The sequence below is a fragment of the Otolemur garnettii genome, unplaced genomic scaffold (assembly GCF_000181295.1).
Source record: "Otolemur garnettii isolate 467f Iridium unplaced genomic scaffold, OtoGar3 scaffold00373, whole genome shotgun sequence".
In the NCBI taxonomy this organism is placed as follows: domain Eukaryota; kingdom Metazoa; phylum Chordata; class Mammalia; order Primates; family Galagidae; genus Otolemur; species Otolemur garnettii.
Genome location: NW_003852768.1, coordinates 150,450 through 156,185, shown reverse-complemented (window position 1 = coordinate 156,185; position 5,736 = coordinate 150,450). Strand labels below are relative to the sequence as shown.

General features: G+C 39.4%; 1 pseudogene; it reads left to right on the top strand.

Moving 5' to 3' along the window:
* The first annotated feature begins 228 nt into the window (after window positions 1-228).
* Window positions 229-4,495, top strand: LOC100954686 (annotated as a pseudogene).
* The last annotated feature ends 1,241 nt before the right edge of the window (window positions 4,496-5,736 follow it).

The window sequence follows — 5,736 nt, the reverse complement described above, 5'->3', positions numbered from 1 at the left end:
AAGGGCAGTATCCATGGCTCAGTGTCTAGGGCACCAGCCACATACACCAAGGCTGGTGGGTTCGAACCCGTCTTGGGCCCGCTAAAACAGCAATGGCAACTGCAACAACAAAAAAAATAGACAGGTGTTGTAGTGGGCGCCTGTGGTCTCAGCTACTTGGGAGGGTGAGGCAAGAGAATCACTTAAGCCCAAGGGTTTGAGGTTACTATGAGCTGTGACGCCACACCACTCTACCCAGGGCAACAGCTTGAGATTCTGTCTCAAGAAACAAAAATAGAGACTAATAAGGGGATCCCAATCTTCTCTGGCTTGTAAGGTCTCGACTGAGATGCCTTCTGTTTGTCTGATGAGTTTTCCTGTGTGGTTGCTTTTGTCTTGCATTGTGTAGGATTTTCTCCTTCAGTGTGACTTTGGACAAACTGAAGACTATGTGTTTTGGTGATGTCCTATTTACTATGAATCTCTCAGGTGTTTGAATGATATCTTGTGTCTAGAAATCCAAATCTCTGGTGATAGCAAAGAAGTTTTTCATAATTATTCCCTCAAATAGTTTTTCTGTGCTTTTTGCTTTTTCTTCTTCTCCCTCAGGGATACCTCTGATTCCTACATAAGCTCCTTTTACGCAGTCCTATATTTCTCTGATTGATGGTTCAATTTTTTTTTTATATTTTTGACTGACTAAATTAATGCAACAGCCTTCTCTTCAAGCTCTGAAATTCCTTCTCCTGCTTGTTAAAGCTTTCTGCTGTATTTTGACATTCCCTAAGTGACCCTTTCATTCCTTTAAGTTATTTCATTTCTTCTTTTTATGTTGTATAATCTCTTTTGAGAATTTTTCATTCATGTCCTGATTTTTTTTTTACTTCTTTGTTTTAGTTTTCTATTTTCTCATCAATCCCATTCATCTTGTGTGCCATTCCTATCCTAAATTCTGTATCTGACATTTCATCAATATGTTTAGGTTGGGGTCCATTACTGAGTACCTATCATGATCCTTTGGGGAATTGGAACAGCTTGTTTTTTATTCTTGCCAGACTTCTTATGCTGGTTCCTTCCCACCTGAAACTTCTTCTCTTAGCTCAAGACAGATATGTTTGCAGTGTGTCTGTTCTCTTCTTGGAATTCTTGTGTTTAGTACAAAGAAGGAGAGGTCCCAGGATGCCACTCTGTGTCCTACTTTGGAAGATTGATCTGTCAGGAGAGGTGCAGATGCACTGAGGGCCCATAATGCAGCTGTTCTCCTGTGTCATCCTATTCTCTTGTGGTTTTCACAGTCTGTGCTGGTCCTGGGGGTTCTTTGTGTGGAGTGATGGGTTGGTCTCCATTCTTCTCTTGGTATTGGTCATGTCACTCTCCACAGATGTGAGTGGCATGGAAGTTTGCTCTACCCTGCTATGGCGCCACAGGAATAGGAGTGGTATTTTGCTGAAGCTATTTAGACAATGACCATGGGGCTATGGTTATGGGCATTAACTCTGCCCAAGTTCAGGTGTTGTGGCAGCATGCAGCAGGAGGAAGCTGAGGCAGGCAGGGCCACAGTGGTGGCGGGGACTGTGGACACAAGTGGTTCTCGGGGTGGGGAGGCCACTGAGATATGTAGAAGATGGGTATATTTCTTTTTCATATTATAAGATCACAATCTCCTTCAAGGATAATAGTAGTATAAATTGTGAGTATAATCATAGTTAGTTATTTCAATCTTCATTTGTAATACAAAACTATATTTGTAGCTTTGATTTACAACTTGTCTTAACCTTTGGTAATTGTCAGCAAGATATAGCTGTCTATTCATAGCATGGTAGACTGACAAAAGGGGGCCTCTGATGGGCACAAGGCCCACCTGATTGCTTGTGGGCACAGCAAGCAGCCACAAGTTCCAGGACTTGTAAGGATGACCAGGTGAGATTTGTTCCTTTGTTCACACAAGTGAACAAAACGTGAGTCTCACTGTTGGCATGTTAGCCTTCACAGTCTACTCTCAACACAGCAGCCAGAGGAGCCCTGTTCCAATAGGAATCAGATCATTGTCACTCTGCCCATTCACTGATTCCTTTGTGTTCTCCTTTGACCCAGAGTAAAGAAAAAGTCTTCACAATGGCCTGAAAATCCTTTCTGGATCTCACCCATCCCCTTCTCTTTCTACAACACACCAGGTACACTCCCTCCTAAGGTCCTTGGCTTTTTCTCTCATCTCTGCCTAGAACTCATTTCCCCCAGATTTCTTAGGGTGTTTTCACTCATCCTCAACAAGTCACTTCTGAGAAGTCACCTTCTCAGCTTGTTTGAAACAAAATGTAATTGGAATCCTCCTGCCCACATATACACATAGTTAGATTCTTTATTCTCTGCTATAGTTTTCCCATAGTGCTTTACCACTACTTAACATTTTATAGCACTTTTCTTCATTGTTTTATTTACAGTCTGTTTTGCCTAGTAAAATCTAAGATCCAAGACAGCACTAATTTCTGCCTTGCATGTGTTTGTTTTGTTTTCTTTTCTTTTCTTTTTCTTGAGACAGAGTCTCACTTTGTCACCCTCAGTAAGGCACTGTGGCATCACTACTCGCAGCAATATCCAGCTCTTGGGCTTAGGTGATTCTCTTGCCTCAGCGTCCTCAGTAGCTGTGACCATAGACGCCTACCACAATGCCTGGCTGTATTTTTGCTGCAGTTCGGCCGGGGTCTGGTTTGAACCCGCCAATCCAGGTATATGGGGGTGGTGCCTTACTCACTGAGCCACAGGCACCGCCCATCCTGTATGTGTTTTTCACTGGTCTAATTTAAGCTCTGGTATTATAATTTGGGGCATAGCCAAGGTGAGCCATTCATACTGGGTTTCCATAACAGTTCCAGTTATGCTGTTGTCCTGGCATGATTATCAATGTACCCCCTTCATTGTCCAAAATGTTGCCTGGTTAATTTATGATCACCATACATATGCTCAGTAAATATATTTTTTTTCCATTTAAAGGATGTTCCCTCAGGATAGAAAGCTTTCTCTAGGGAGCTCGACCAGTTGCCTGACAGCACCTTCAAGAAATTCAAAAGGAAATCGACTCTTTTCTGATGAAGATGAGAGACAATTAAATACAAGGTCACCTAAAAGAAACCAGAGGGTGTCAGTGGTTCCACAGATATTTACAGCAACAATGTCCACACCAGATGAAGCATCACAGAAGATTGGTTTTCGATTACATCATCTACTCAAGCTTCCCCAAGCACATAAATGGTGTCTATATGAGTGGTTCTATTCAAGTATAGATAAACCACTTTTTGAAGGCGATAATGACTTCTGTCTATGTCTAAAACAATCTTTCCCTAGTTTGAAAACAAGAATGTTAACAAGAGTAGAATGGGGAAAAATCAGGCGGCTTATGGGAAAACCACGGAGATGTTCTTCTGCATATTTTGAGGAAGAGAGATCAGCATTACAACAGAAACGGCAGCAAATAAGGCTGTTACAACAGAGGAAAGTCGCAGATGTTTCACAATTTGAAGATCTCCCAGATGAAATTCCTTTGCCTCTGGCTATTGGAACCAAAGTTACAGCACGATTACATCATGCTTATGGTGGTCTCTTCACTGGACAAATAGTTGCTGTGGATACTCTCAATGCTACTTATACAGTAACTTTTGACAGGACTGAGCTTGGAACCCATACTATCCCTGACTATGAAGTTCTTAGTAACGAACCTCATGAGACAATGCCAATTGCTGCCTTTGTACAAACAGAGCAGCCTTCTCAGTGTTTTATGACCCCTCCACAGTTACCTGATACTCTTCCTCTCCAGTCACTGATTACAGATAATGATCCTTTATCAGGACAATCAGCTTGGACAAGTAATATTTCTGGCTCTGACACTGACACATCAGGTGCTATTCCTGTAGAATTTCTTATCTATGTGACTAAATTATCAAAAATTCTCAGGATTAAAAAGGAGCTTATTGAGGCATTAAGGGAAATGAACACAGAAGCAGAAAGACTGAAATCATATTCCATGCCCCTTGGCACTGAATTTCAGAGGAAATATGCGACAATTGTTCTAGAGCTTGAACAGCTGAACAAGGACCTCAGCAAAGTTTGGCCTAAAGTTCAACAGTATTGCTATGAGCTTGCTCCAGATCAGGGCCTCCAGCCTGCAGATCAGCCAACAGATATGAGACGAAGGTGTGAGGAAGAAGCACAGGAAATAGTTCGACATGCAAATTCCCCAACAGGACAATTCTCTATTGGAAATGAAGATCTGACAGACTTAGTCTCCAAGCTTACAGCTATTTTATTACAAATTAACTGTCTAGGAGAAGGAGGACAGCTGAATTCCTCTGAATTCAAATCACTTACAGATTCATTAAATGCTATCAAGAGTACAATAGATGCTTCTAATATCAGTTGCTTTCAGAGTAATGTAGAAAGCCCCATTGCACATATTCAGAGTGGCCTGAGCCAGATGGGAAACATACATGACCCCGCAGCAGATAACACCAACAGAGACTGAATACCAGATTTATTTCAACTGCACAGGGGCGTTGTTTTGGAGAACTGTTTTTCCTTTATATAGGCTTCCAACACCAAATAACCTAACTGATGTTAAACAAGGGAAATTTATCTCCAAATGAAACATTTTAATATTCTGTACTGCTTCTTGAACCAGCATTGCTGACCACCATACTTATTTTTCATTTATTATTCAGATGCTGTAGTACTGCTTATGTTACATACATTTCTTAGCAATTATTTTTAAACTGAATATATCTAAACATAATTTCGTGGAAGAATACATTGACCATTATCTTTAACATGCATGAATTCAACCCAACACATGCAGACAACTGCTGCAATGGAGAACATGAAGAAACGTGGTCTCTTTGTGCATATTGGTGGCAGTGAGGAAATTCCATCTGGAAGATTGCCACTCCTGTTTATTTAATTGATCACCACCTCAGTCTTCAAAGGTATGGGAAGTCCAAATTTTAAGTAAGCCACTGAACTATAGATGGGAAATAAGGACTTTACCAGTATATGTGACATACACTTGCAATGTGACATGGATCCATTATCATTTTATAATAATATTTTAATTTCTCATAATTTATGTAAAAGAAAGCTTTGTGTTTGTCTGTTGAAAGATAATAAAAGAGCAGGAGAAACATGACTGCAAGATGCTAAATTTCCACAAGTGGATTTGGCAAATCTTTTCTTGTTGATTCAGGTCAAAAGTGCTATTGTTATGAGATTTATTTTTAAATTTTTTTTTGTTATTTGCACATCTTTTAAATCAGATTACTGGTTAAAATCCAACAGTACACAATTTATAAAAGAAAAAGGATTTTATAAGCAAAACAAATATAATAACCAGTGCTGTAAAATGCAGAAGAAAGGTTTTTGATTTTTGTGGCTTTTTCTTTTTTGCGTTTTTTTTTTTTTTAAGGAAAACCCTGCCTGAAATATTAATCTTGTAAAAAGTATGTATTTGTAATATTTTGTTTGTTTTAACATAGAATACTATAAAGTCAAAATATGATAAGTTGTTTTCAGATTTGGAGTTTAAGATATATCTGTAGAGGTGATTTTGATTTTTTCAGATGTCTCATAAAATAAGCCTTTTACATGTTAATGTATAATAAAACTGAAGCAAGATTATTTTCCATTTGACATTTTTGTATAGTTTAAAAATGCTTCTGTATTCTTTTTCTTTTTTTCTTTTTTGACCGGGGCTGGGTTTGAACCTGCCACCTG